Source organism: Silene latifolia, chromosome 11 (genome assembly GCF_048544455.1).
Source record: "Silene latifolia isolate original U9 population chromosome 11, ASM4854445v1, whole genome shotgun sequence".
Taxonomy (NCBI): Eukaryota; Viridiplantae; Streptophyta; class Magnoliopsida; order Caryophyllales; family Caryophyllaceae; genus Silene; species Silene latifolia.
The window spans coordinates 83,616,490-83,631,612 of record NC_133536.1 but is presented as its reverse complement, the minus strand read 5'-3'; positions in this window follow the sequence as shown (position 1 = coordinate 83,631,612).

The window sequence follows — 15,123 nt, the reverse complement described above, 5'->3', positions numbered from 1 at the left end:
AACGAATCCAGACTGAGATTTCGAGTCATCTCGATCCGTTTGGAAGCTAGCATCTGTGTAACCGGTTGCGCATAGCTTTTGATCGCCTCCATAAGTCAATGCCCAATCTTTAGTCCTACGGAGGTACTTAAGAATGTTCTTGACAGCCATCCAATGTGATTCACCTGGATGCTGTTGGAATCGACTTGTCATACTCAATGCATATGCCACGTCCGGACGTGTGCATATCATGGCATACATGATTGATCCTATAGCCGAGGCATAAGGAATCCGTGTCATGCGCTCTTTCTCTTCCGGTGTCTCTCGGTGCACGAGACTTGCTCAAATGCACCCCTGGAGCCATAGGAAGAAACCCCTTTTTGGAGTTAGTCATGCTGAATCTCTCTAGGATCTTGTCTATGTAAGACTCCTGACTGAGAGATAACATCCGACGTGATCTATCTCGATAGATACGGATGCCTAAGATTCTTTGTGCCTCACCCAGATCTTTCATCTGGAAATGGTTTTTCAACCATACTTTCACCGAAGTTAAGAGAGGTATGTCATTCCCAATCAGGAGTATGTCATCGACATACAATATTAGGAAGACAATCTTGCTCCCACTCGACTTGATATATAGACATGGTTCCTCGACCGATCGAGTAAATCCATTTTCTTTTTCACTTGGTCGAAGCGATGATTCCAACTCCGAGATGCTTGCTTAAGTCCATAAATGGAACGCTTAAGCTTGCACACTTTCTTAGGATGTTCAGGATCGATGAAACCTTCGGGTTGTACCATGTACAACTCTTCCTCCAAATAACCGTTTAAGAAGGCGGTTTTCACATCCATCTGCCAAATTTCATAGTCATGAAAAGCGGCAATCGCTAAGATAATCCGAATGGAACGCAAAGATGACTACGGGTGCAAAAATTTCATCGTAGTGCAAACCTGGCACTTGGGTGAAACCTTTAGCAACTAGTCGTGCTTTATAGATATCTTGTTGACCTTCCACAGAATGCTTTATCTTGTAAAGCCATTTGCATTGAAGGGGACGAACCTTAGCAGGTAAGTCAACAAGATCCCATACGTTGTTCTCATACATGGAGTCCATCTCGGATTGCATGGCCTCAAGCCATAGCTTTGAGTCAGAACTGGTCATGGCACCTTTATAGGTTGCGGGTTCACTACTCGTTAAGAGCAGAATGTCATCTATGTCATGTTCCTCGACCATACCAATGTATCTGTCCGGAGGAATAGAGACTCTTCTCGACCTCCTAGGTTCCTCAGGAATATTCACCGCAGCCGGGATTGAAGGAATTGGTTCCTCCAATGGTTGCTCGGTATTTGGTTCTGGAATCTCCGACAGGTCGAAGGTTCTATCACTCTTTGCATTCTCGAGAAATTCCTTCTCTAAGAATGTCGCACTAGCCGCAACAAAAACACGTTGTTCGGTCGGCGAATAAAAGTAATGACCAAGTGTTCCTTTAGGATAACCTATAAAGTATGTCTTGACCGATCGCGGGCCGAGCTTATCCCCGTGTCTCCACTTGACATAAGCCTCGCAGCCCCAAACCCGTATAAAGGACAAGTTAGGGACCGTTGCCTTCCATAGTTCATATGGAGTCTTGTCAACAGCTTTAGACGGACTTCGGTTAAGTATTAGAGCAGCTGACAGAAGAGCATAACCCCATAATGAGTCAGGCACTACTGTGTGACTCATCATGGATCGAATTATATCTAGTAGTGTTCGATTTCTCCGTTCGGACACACCATTCAACTGAGGTGTTCCAGGTAGAGTTAACTGTAGGGCAATCCCACAGTCCTTAAGGTGTTGATCTAACTCGTGAGAAAGATACTCGCCACCACGGTCTGAGCGCAGTGTTTTAATCTTTCTACCCAGTAGGTTCTGTACCCGATTCTGGTATTCCTTGAATTTCTCAAAGGATTCACTTTTGTGCTTCATTAAGTAGACATAGCCATATCTACTTAAATCGTCCGTGAAAGTGATGAAATACCTACAGCCTTCTCGTGCGGTGATTGACATAGGCCCACACACATCCGTATGTATGAGTCCTAATAGGTCAGCAGCGCGCATTCCAACACCTTTGAAGGAAATTCGAGTCATCTTACCGATGAGACATGATTCACACGTGCCAAATGATTGAAAATCAAAGGCCGAGATAGCTCCATTCTTTATGAGCTGTTTTAGGCGTTTCTCATTAATGTGTCCTATACGGCAGTGCCATAGATACATTTGATCTTTGTCACCAACCTTTAACTTTTTATTCAGTACGTGTAATATTTCGGTGGTCTGATCTAAAACATAAATTCCGTTCATGGAGACTGCCTTGCCATAAATCATATCGTGTAATGAGAAAATGCAAGAATTATTCTCTATTACAAATGAAAAACCAAGTTTGTCAAGTGCAGAAATTGAAATAATGTTTTTAGAAAGACTGGGTACATAATAGCAGTTATATAAAAATAACTCAAATCCGCTAGGAAGCTGGATCACGTATGTTCCCCTCGAGACGGCAGCCACTCGTGCTCCATTCCCGACACGCAGGTCCACCTCACCCTTTACGAGGGGTTCGATGTTTCGAAGTCCCTGCACATGATTAAACAGATGAGAACCACAACCAGTATCTAGTACCCAAGTTCCTTAACTTGCGTGGTTAATCTCAATCATATGAATAAAAGTAGAAGAGGAAGAGGACATACCAACAGGTTTGACGCGACCTGCTTTTATGTCCTCATGATAAACAGGACATGTGCGCCTCCAATGCCCAGTCTTGTGGCAGTGATGGCATTCCATGTTTTCGGTTTTGCTCTTTGTCACGCGTGATGAGTTACTTGCCTCACCAGGCCCACTCTTACCTGATCCCGACTTCTTAAACTTCGATTTACATACAGCTAGGTCTGCTTGAGCTTTGCCCTTACCCTTGCCCTTGTTTGACACAACGAGAACATCCTGTTTCAAGCTCCCACTGAACTTCATGTCCTTCTCGGTCTGTACGAGAAGGGAGTGCAGTTCATGGGGACTTTTCTTCAAATCATTCATATAGTAATTCGCTCTAAAGAGCGCAAAACCATCGTGGAGTGAATGAAGCATGCGGTCAATCACAATGTTCTCGCTGATTTTACAATCAAGCGCCTCCAGTCTCTCAACATTCTCAATCATGCTGAGAATGTGTGGGCTAACCGGTTGGCCCTTCTGGAGTCTCGCATCAAAGAAGCGAGTGGTATGCTCATAGGTCACGATTCTCGGTGCTTTCGAGAATTCCTTAGTGAGCGTGGTGAAAATCTTGTTTGCACCTTGGGCTATGAAGCGTTTCTGCAAATTGGATTCCATTGCAAAAATGAGTACGTTTTTAATCGCACCCGCTTCCATGACGAAGTCGCTATACGTGGAGACCTCGTTAACTCGAGCCGTGGGGCCTGGGGGTGGCGGGAGGGGCTCGATCGATACTTGAGCTTCCGTCGGCGGTGGCGGCATTCCGTAATGCCGCCTCCCATTCCGCGAAGTTTGATCCATCATTCTTCAGTTTAGTAGACTGATTCATCTGATTCATAAAGATCTGAAGCCAGGACTCACGGTCCAATGTGGCACTTGGCATTGGGTCATCGAGGATGCCAGCCATTATGTTATTAGCAGTTTAAAAAGCGTGATCTACGCTGAAAAAGAAAGAAAAACAAAAACGAAATAAGCAACTCATCGAGGTGATTTAAGTCTATTTAAAATTCATTTTAATCGTGTAGACTCATTGCACTTGCATAATTGATCTCCCTCAAGAATAATACAAGTGATCCCAAGACTCAATTTCCGTAAATTGATAAGCCAACTGTTTAGCTAGTTCTTCCGTAAGAACTCTTGGTCGATAGATTTCCGTAAATCCTATCTATAGTCCACCATAATCACAGGATCGTACGAGTGACCATAGTGTTGAGATAAAATAAGTCAATCAGTTCCAACTTACCCGACGTAGAAGGGGTCATATTATGCCTACCGACGAAGAAGGGATTCATTGGAGTTTGACCTATAAAGACTATTCTCAATTTTTGGTTAGACGAGGAAGATCCCATCAACTTAGTTTTAATTCATTTTAAGTGAACGAATAACTAGCATTACGTGAATGAATTAACTTAGGTGATGGCTTAAAATTGATCGTGTGACATAAGAATGTCAAAGAAAACTAACGCGTGACCTCTATATGAGTCAGTTTTCATGCAATTATTAGGTGGTTTGGTTTTTAGGCAGAATATGATGCAATCTATCGTTACGATGAAATAAATAAAAGAATGCAAAACTTAAATAAAAATTCATAGTGTGGCCTATCCTAGTAAAAAGAACATAATACAACTTTGGAATCCACCGTTGGACCCGAGAAGCTTGTCTTGATGTTCCATCTTTTTCATGCAGCGGGAGTGAGCATCCGGTCTCCATCTTTGGTCTTCTCAAAATTACAATTAAAATTTACAGAATATAAACCTATTTACATTCTAAAAAAAAAAACTGTAATAAAGAAAAAAAACAAAATGGAGATGCGAGATCTCAAAATACAACCAAGACCGTGTTCCATCATTACGGTAACACGTTCTACTAAGGCCACACTAAGTTACAACCGTTTGTAAAAATTAAATACGTAATGTAAGCATTCAAAACATTCAAAAAAACAATAAATAAAATGCATCAACTAAAATAAAATTTGTTCATGACATAATTCCGTAATTATGTTAAATTTATCCAAACCACCTTTAATGATTAAAATTATGTGACAAAACCGCTTTAATCAACTTAATTTTAATCCGTGATAATCCGTTACTTTAAATCGCTTTAAAATAACTAAATGGTACGTGAGTGAACCGTTTCACTATCAAGCGAATGCATAAAATCCGTATTATGCATAAAACATGGCCGAAAAACAAAACAAATTTTTTTTTCTTCACGGCTGAACGTGAACAGTACCAAAATTTTTTTTTTTTTTTATAAATGCAGCGATTGCCGAGAGCAGCAAAAGAACAAAAAAAATTTCTCGGCTCAAAAACGTGAGCAACAATTAACAAAACAAAACGATTTGTTAAAACCCAATTGCAATTTAATCTAATCCGTATAGAATTGAAACTACAATTGATACATCTTTAACATATTGCAATAATTATCGATTAAAATTACAATATGCAAAGAATAAAAGGAAAACAAAAGATCGTCTGATCCAGCAAGAAACGTATGGCACGCAAATCTAGGCAAAAAAACAGAAAAACAGGCCGAGAAAAGCCGCACGGTTTTCCAAAAAAAAATTGGCCGAGACAAAAAAAATTGTGCCGCACGAAATTTTATGCAAACAATTTATCGATTCAAATTCGTTTGATGAAAAACACATAGAAAAATTTCCGTGACCTTGCTCTGATACCACTTGTGGAGTAATATCCGTATTATACCCTTAAAAATTAGGACTATAACGCAAATTTTATATGTGATTATTGTCATAAAACAAAAACAACAAAGAAACGATAAAGCATTAGAAATAACCTCGGGTCCTTTGAGATGTGGCCTAAGAACAGAAATCAAAGTAGATTTCCTCCTAATCGATACACCCAAGACCGTCTGAGACTATGCCCTTGTGCTAGAAATGTATTCTCTAATTGCTTTGCAATATTGAGAGAATTGTTGTGTGAGTTTTTCTTAGATGTGAGATCTAGGTTTTTGAGAGAAAAATGATCTCAAAAACCCTAATAATTTTGCAAATGAAATTGGCTAGGGCAAAAGGAGAGAAAGCTCTCCTTTTGTTTGCTTTGGTTCGGCCGTGAGCCTCAATAGGGGAGAGTGGGCTTTCCACTTTCTCCTCATTTTTACTCGTGGTCCGACCCGAAAAATGCTAAATGTATATGACGCGGTTTATTATAAATCGTCATCGGTTATCGGTTATTAAAACATCAACTAATAACACGGATTAGTCGAAATATTAATACATGTCTGACAAAGACGATATTGTATAATTAATTCAATATACATCAATTTAAATATAATCGTTTATATTTAATTTACGAATTAACTGTTTAATTCGTTTTAGCCATTATTATTTAATCTGGATTAAATAATTATCTTAACATCGCGTTTGACTAATTATTAGTCAAATAACTCGGACTAACTGTTTAGTCAACTTTGGCATCAACATGACTGTATTTTCATACCGTCACATCTCTCAAACGTATCCTATAGGTGTGACTTTTAGGGACCAGTTGATCACCGCCATCTGTATGACAATAACGTCAAACTTATCTAGCAAGCCAACCGTTATTGATAAACGTGGACCAACTGATTATAATACAAAAGTATACCCTTTGATCCTTTTAGAGATTTATAAGTCCTTGCACTAATTGTAAAGGACACCAGCCCCAACAGTCCCAACCTTACAAATGTCAATTTCCTTCATTTCCACATAATCTCTAATTACATGGTATTTCCTTTCAATGTGTCTAGATTTGTTACTAGACTTAGGCTCTTTGGCTTGAAAAATAGCTCCACTGTTATCACAATATAGAGTGATAAGATCTTTGGCGGAATGGACTACTCCTAGCCCCTCCATGAATTGCCTAATCCAAACAGCTTCCTTCGCAGCCTCAGACGCTGCAAGGTACTCAACCTCTGTTGTAGAATCCGCGGTAACGCTTTACTTGAAGCTCTTCCAGCAAACAGCTCCTCCACTTAGCATAAACACATAGCCGGATTGGGATTTCATGTCATCCCGATCGGTTTGGAAACTTGCGTCCGTGTAACCTCTTACACGCAACTCAGTTTCTCCTCCAAACACTAAGAACGAATCCTTAGTCCTTCTAAAGTACTTAAGGATGTTCTTTACGACTATCCAGTGACTCTCACCAGGCTTGGCTTGATAACGACTTGTCATGCTCAAGGCATACGAAACGTCGGGACGAGTGCAAATCATATCATACATGATAGACCCAACCGCAGAAGCATAAAGGACGGTCTTCATGTGTTCAATTTCCTTAGGGGTGGAAGGAGACTGTGACTTGTTCAAAGTAATCCCTTGGCCCATAGGTAGATATCCTCTCTTGGAGTCTTCCATATTTAACCGGTCAAGAACTTTGTCAATATAAGCTTCTTGACTCAATGCTAGTATCCTCTTCGACCTATCCCTATAGATCCGGATACCTAAGATTCGTTGTGCCTCTCCCAAGTCCTTCATTTGAAAGTGTTTCCCTAGCCACTCATTAACGGAAGTGAGTGATGGAACATCATTCCCAATGAGCAATATGCCATCCACATATAGGACAAGGAATGCAACCTTACTCCCACTAAACTTCATGTATAAACACGGTTCTTTCACACTTCTAGTGAAACCATATTGTTTAATAACATGATTAAAGCCATGATTCCAACTCCTAGATGCTTGCTTAAGACCATAAATGGACTTCTTGAGCTTACACACCTTCTTAGGGTTAGATGTATCCACAAAACCTTCAGGTTGTATCATGTACACCTCTTCTTCTAGAATCCCATTCAAGAAGGCAGTTTTGACATCCATTTGCCAAATCTCATAATCATGAAATGCGGCAACCGCTAAGATTATCCTAATGGACCTAAGCATAGCGACTGGAGCGAAGGTTTCGTCATAGTGTAAACCATGAACTTGGGTGAAACCTTTTGCCACCAATCTAGCTTTGTAAACATCCACATGTTTATCCACGCCGAGCTTAATTTTATATATCCATTTACACTAAAGGGGTCGCACTCCCTCAGGTAAACTCACCAAGTCCCATACATGGTTCTCGTACATGGAATCCATTTCGGACCGCATGGCTTCTAGCCAAAGGGAGGAGTCGGGACTAGACATGGCCGATTTGTAGGTAGTGGGTTCATCACTTTCTAAAAGTAACAAAACACCATCTTCTTCGATGTTACCAAGGTAGCGATCAGGTGGATTAGAAATCCTACTTGACTTTCTAGGAACAATTACCGTTTCAGAGAAAGAGTGAATGCTATCCTCCACGTTCTCCTCTACCTCATTCTCGGTTTGTGGCTCTTGAACTTCTTCAAGTTCAAATTTTCTCCCACTCTGTCTCCTAGAAATAAACTTCTTTTCTAGGAAGACTATAACAACCCGACCCACCGCGGTCGTAACACAACCCAATAAGATGGGATATGTACCTTTGGGCCCATTACTTGTCCTCACTTAAGCCTAAAAGCACAAGGCCTTGTTACTAAGTGGTGGGTGGAATCCCTTATAAATATATCACAACCTCCTCAATTCCCCCATATGGGACAACCTTACTCTCACTAATTTAGGGTGTTACAATCTCCCCCACATAAAGAACATAACGTCCTCGTTGTGCCTCCAAATTGTCCGCAGCCAAGCCCAGAATCCTCCCCCACTAGGTGTGTGACCCGGGTACTCCCGACCACGGGCTCACCACACGGTCGCAGGGTTGCTCTGATACCATTTATAACAATCCGACCCACCACGGTCGTAACACAACCCAATAAGATGGGATATGTACCTTTGGGCCCATTACTTGTCCTCATTTAAGCCCAAAAGCACAAGGCCTTGTTACTAAGTGGTGGGTGGAATCCCTTATAAACATATCATAACCTCCTCAATTCCCCGATGTGGGACAACCTTACTCTCAATAATTTAGGGTGTTACAAAGACAGCATCACGAGCCACAAACACTTTGTTCTCGTGTTTATTGTAGAAGTAATAGCCACGTGTTTCCCTTGGATATCCTACAAAAAGACATTTGTCAGACCTGGGTGCAAGCTTATTGTCAGACTTGATCTTGACGTATGCTTCACTACCCCAAATACGCATGAATGACAAATGAGGGACTTTTCCTGTCCATATGTCATATGGAGTCTTATCGGCCGCTTTAGTCGGGCTTCGATTTAGTGAAAATACTGCAGACAAGAGGGCAAAACCCCAAAATGAACTAGGAAGCTCAATTAGACTCATCATGGACCGAACCATATCTAGTAAAGTTCGGTTTCTCCTTTCGGCCACACCATTTAATTGCGGTGTGCCAGGAGAAGTCCATTGTGATACTATACCACAATCTTTTATGTGTGAATCAAATTCAATATTTAAATACTCACCACCACGGTCGGACCGTAGGGTCTTTATCTTTTTATCCAATTGGTTCTCTACTTCATTTTGGAACTCTTTGAACTTGTCAAAGGCTTCACTCTTATTCTTCATTAAGTAGACATACCCATATCTACTTAAGTCATCAGTAAAAGTAATGAAGTAGTGAAAACCTCCTCTAGCGGTGATGGTTAATGGTCCAAACACATCCGTATGTATGAGAGCCAAAACCTCACTAGCTCGTGTCCCTTTTCCCGCAAAAGGTGCACGAGTCATCTTGCCTAAAAGGCAAGACTCGCATGTACCATAAGATTCAAACCAAATGGTTTGAGCACTTTTGATGAAGCAAGTCTCTTAATGCATCTTTCGTTTATGTGGCCTAAACGACAATGCCAAAGGTAGGATTCGTTTGGATCACCCGTTTTGAGTTTTTAGTTTCCACATGATAAACGTCATTAACATCATTTAAAACATAAATGTCTCCAATTGAAATGGCCTTGCCATAAACCACATCATTAAAAGAAAAAGTAGAACACTTGTCCTTAATCATAAAACAAAAGCCTTCCGCGTTTAACGCGGAAATGGAGATGATATTCTTAGTTAAAGTTGGTACAAAATAACACTTATTTAAATACAACTCTAAACCACTAGCTAAAGTGAGCACATAGGTCCCCACGGATTCGGCGGCTACTCTAGCTCCATTGCCAATGCGGAGATCCACATCACCTTTTGCTAGTGGTTGCACGTCCCTTAAACCCTGCAAATGATTACAAAGGTGAGAGCCACATCCGGTATCAAGTACCCAAGTGGAGGTACAAGCATAATTAACGTCTATCACATAGAGAGAGGAAATCATACCAATAGGCGTCACACGCCCTTCCTTGAGATCCTCCAAGTATTTGGGACAACTCCTCCTATAATGCCCCTTCCCATTACAATGGAAACATTCGGCCTCGGAGTGTTTGACACTTTTTGCCTTGGGATTGCCATTCTCAACGGCCTTCCCCTTTCCCTTGTCATGTTTCTTTGACGATTTCTTGAATTGGGACTTTTCTTTCCCTTTTCCTTTCTTGACTCCAAGAGAAATGTTCTTTAACTTCATGGTTAAAATATCTCCTTTTTCACTCCCACTAGCTTCCATATCCCTCTCCGCTTGGGTGAGGAGTGCATGAATTTCATGGTAACTCTTATCCATGTCATTCATGTTGTAGTTTACCCTAAAGTGGGCAAACTTGGTGGGGAGTGAGTGGAGGATACGATCCACCACAAGAGTCTTAGGACTCTTACACCCTAGACGCTCTAGGATGTCAACATATTCGACTATTTTGAGTACATGGGTACCAACCTTTTGGCCCCTCTCAAGCTTAGCTTCAAAGAAGCGTGCCGCCGCATCGTATTGACGGACTTTAGGTGTTTGTGAAAACATAATGATCATACGAGTGAATATCTCGTACGCATTTAAAGAAATGCATGATAGCTTGAGCTTTGGGGACATCGACCATATCAACACATTCTTGATATCATTCGACATCCTCACATGGTCATCATAGGCGGTCCGCACCGCCGATGAAGCCCTTGCACCGGGCTCGATAGGAGGAGCATCGGTCAAGTAAGTGAGCACATTGTCGGACAACGCAGCACTTTTGATGTTGGATTCCCATTCAAGAAAGTTACTACCGTCATCTTTTAAGATACATTTGTCCATTACGGACCTTAGCCATGAATCTTTGCCTAGTGAAGTAGTCGATGGAGTTGATGAAGTTGCCATTGCGAATTAAAATGCTACAACAAAAAGGGAAAATTAGCATCCATTGTTTTTTAAAAAATACTTGTAAAAACATGTTTAGCAAGTTTTAGCATTTATATAATGACCTCCCACTAAATTATATAAATGATTCGAAGACCCAAATATTAAACAAAAATGAGCATCGCTTGGGCGAAACATCCCATAATTGTGTAAATTCGGTAAGTCACGTTGACTAATTCTACCTCTAGAACTCTTGGTCGACGAATTTCCTTAAATCCATCTATTAGCCCCGGAACACAAGACCGTATTATATCCCGTTGAGTCCAACCAATTTTTGCGTGTGATTACCGTTTACCACCCTACTTACCCAAGGTAAAAAGAGAACACCCCGCTTGGGCGAGCGTGGCTCTAAAGAACAAGAGATTCATAGGTGTTACTAATTGGTAAGGCTAATCTCAATTTTACTTATGTGAGAGATCTTGTCAATTTAGTCATAAATTCCGTATAAGTGAATTAATTCGGTGAATGTAAATGACGTGAATTGACAACCGCGAAAATAAAATGCATGTGAATGGCGATTTTGGCATGCGCGAAAATAAAACAAGCAAACAAGTAAGCATATGAATAAATCCTAGTATGGCCACCTAGTTAATAAAAACTAGTCTATTACATTTCGGAAACCAACTCCTTGGTCCCTTACCTCTTCATTCCATAAGTGACTCTTCCTTGTAGGATTTGGAACACCTTCCAAAAATAGACTCCGTCTCGATGTAATCCGTCTTTTGGAAACGCCGGTAAAAATAACGATTACAATTGAATTACATAGCTACTCCTATTATACATTAATTAATAAAATAAATAAAACTATTAATTAATTACAAACCGACGATACGAGATCGTATTTAATTACAAACAAATCGATACCCATTCATTTCCGGTAATAACGATTAAAATTAAACTAGCCCTATCTATCAATCGTTGGTATTCATCTCGGTTTTTTGTGGATTTAATCGATTTTTAACATGTAAAAATCAATAATCAACTCTTAAATCTCATTTAAGTCCAAACTAATTTTCCAAACTGTTTTGAACCTCAAAATTAGTCCTCACTAATTTTATGATAAATAGTTAGTTTGCTTAGGTGATATTTTGCTAATTTAATCGATAAAATCATAATATTTAAGTAAAAATCCAAAATAATTGAAAAATTACCCAAACAATTGAAACAAAATTTTTAGTATTCTGTAACACTCCCAAGAACACCAAAATGTTAGAAAAATTTCCCAAAATTTCCGGATGAATTTTATGAAGAAAAAGATCGATATTTATCGGTTTTTAACCACTAAAACCAATAAACATCAAAACAAGGTGAAAACACATATTAAAATTCACTTTTAACATTTAAATAATATTTTCAAAGTGTACATAAATTTATCAAGGGCAGAATCAAATGTTTCGAAATTATGATTATTTTATTTCACTTTTATCGACTTTTATCTCATAAAATCAATAAACATGCAAAAAATTCGAACCAACCTTCAACTTTTTGCATACAATCAGTAGAAAACATGCATGAAATACCATAAAAAAAATCCATGCACCGAGTCAACATTTAACTATTTTTAGTCAATTTTTAACTAAAATACGGCATTTTGAATCGGTTTTCTACCAAAAATCATTAAAAATAGCAAAATAACTTCAAAAATCACCAAACTTAACCACGAACCTTTTAAGATCAGTAGGTATGTATGTCCCAAAAATTTCGTGCTAAAACCTCTTCTAACACAATTTTTGAGTTTTTATAAATTATCTCATAATTCATTAAAATGCTTAAAATCAACATGCAAATTACAAGCCTAAGCTCTGATACCACTTGAGAGATCATAGATCCATATTAGATAATCTAATAAAAATTAAATTATCTCATAATTTATCATTTAGGTAATCTATGTAACATGCATGCAAATATAAAAGCATGAAAATGAAAGTTGAAGGAAAAACAATTCCCTTACATTGATTTTATGGTAAAATGGGCAGAAACTAGTTCACCTTACTAGTTTGTTCTTGAGCTTATACCAAATGGATGATCCTCCTTGCTAATCTTCAAAGAGAAGATCTCCTTCAAGATGCACCCAAGAACTTAACCCAAAAATAATAACAAGTATTAACTAGAAACTTGTTAAAATTATACCCTTGATAATATTTTAATATTACTAACTCTCTTAGTAAATATTGATTTGTATACTAACAATCTTAGTAGAGATGTATATTATTTTAGAGATAGGAAGACCAAATAAATCACATGCAAAGTGTACAAGTGAATGATGAAAAATGAACAACAATTTGGTCTATAAAGGAGGGGGGAAACCGGGTTGAGTGTTGTGAGGTGGAGTCTTAAATTTGTCTTATATTTTTCATCTTACATCACATGCAAAATCTTTTATAAGATAACTTATGGTAGTATATAAAGTAAGGTGAAATGATTATGTTCCTAATCATCCACTAATCTATTTTACACGGTTCACTTGCCCATTTACGGGTCCATGTTGGTTCTTATATTTGTCGCACAAATACGTGTAATTTTATTTTAAACATCGTTTCATGTTTAAATACTTCCATAATTAATTCGTCCAAATCACTCCGTAAATATATGTGTACTACTACACTTATTATTTACGTACTAATATTAATCACATTCATTAATAAGCACAATTTTAGTGAGTTAACAATTAATTAACTAAAACCCGTCTCCCAAAATTTATTATTTAATTATCACATAATTAAATAATAACTACCGTTCCTCGAGTTCGCAACTCGAATTCTCTCTTAAAATAATCGACTAACCTTTTAGTCTACAAATCAAGGGACTAAATAAATTGTATCTCATACAATTAATTAGTTGTCTATTGGGGTTCGTTCCTATAGGTGTAACCGAAAGGGGTCAGTTGATCACCGCCGTCTCACGACAATAACGTCAAACTCTAGTCAGCCAACCGTTATCGATTTACGTTAATCAACTGATGAGGATCAAATAATTAAATATCTGATGATACTCCATTAATAAGATTTATTATGTTAACGCACTATTGTGGAGGACACTAACTCCAACACCAAGTGCAAGGATTTAGGCATGTTTAGTATACCTTATCAAATAGGAAATTGTAAACCTAATAAATGTATGCTTGACTTAGGGACTTCCGTTAGTGTGATGCTTAAATCTATCTATAAATCCCTTAACATGGGGCCATTTCTAAAATTGATGTAGTTATTCAGTAAGCTTATAGATCACATGCTTACCCTATAGGAGTGTTAGAGTACGTTTTAGTTCAAGTTGACGAGTTAGTGTTTCCTGCAGATTTTTATGTGCTTGATATGGGTAATTCTTATGAGTCTAGAGACGTGCCACTGTTATTAGAGAGACCCTTTCTTAGAACCGCTAGAACAAAAATTAATGTATATGAGGGTACTCTTTCATTTGAATTTAATGGTGAAATGATTAAATTGAATATTAACAATGCCATGAAATATCCTAGTGATACTGAGAATGCGAACTCGATAGAAAGTACTGATGATTATATAGATTTGTGTCCATTGTTATCTTCCACCGAAAAGGTTGAGTCTTCTTATGCAAATCCCGAAGTTAATACTTTTGAATGTGTTTCAAGTCTTACATTATGAAAAGACACTCCTAATATGATCCCTTCTATCTAATGTGCCTCTGAATTGGAATTGAAACTCTTACCTGATAATATGAAATATGCTTTCTTAGCTGAACATGATACTTTACCTGTCATTATTTCTAGTTCACTTTCTGAGTCACAAGAGCTTAAATTGTTAAGTGTGCTTAGGAAATATAAATACGCTATAGGGTGGACCATTGTGGATATAAAGGGTATTAGTCCTATTTTATGCATGCATAATATTTTTCTTGACGAAGGTGCCAAACCAGTTAGAGAAAATCAACGTAGGCTTAACCCATCAATGATGAAAGTTGTTAAAAAAGAGATTCTTAAGTGGCGGGATGCGGGTATCATATTTCCTATTTCAGATTCAAAATGGGCCAGTCATATCCATGTAGTGCATAAAAAGACGCACTGTTGTTGAAAATAGTAAAGGAGAACTTGGTGTCCCTACTAGAGTATCAAATGGGTGGAGGGTGTGTGTAGATTATAGGAAACTTAATCAGGCTACTAGAAAAGACCACTTTCCTTTACCATTCATTGACCAAATGTTAGAAAAGCTTGGGGGACAATCTTTTTTTTTTTTTTTCTTGATGGATATTCTGGATGTATTC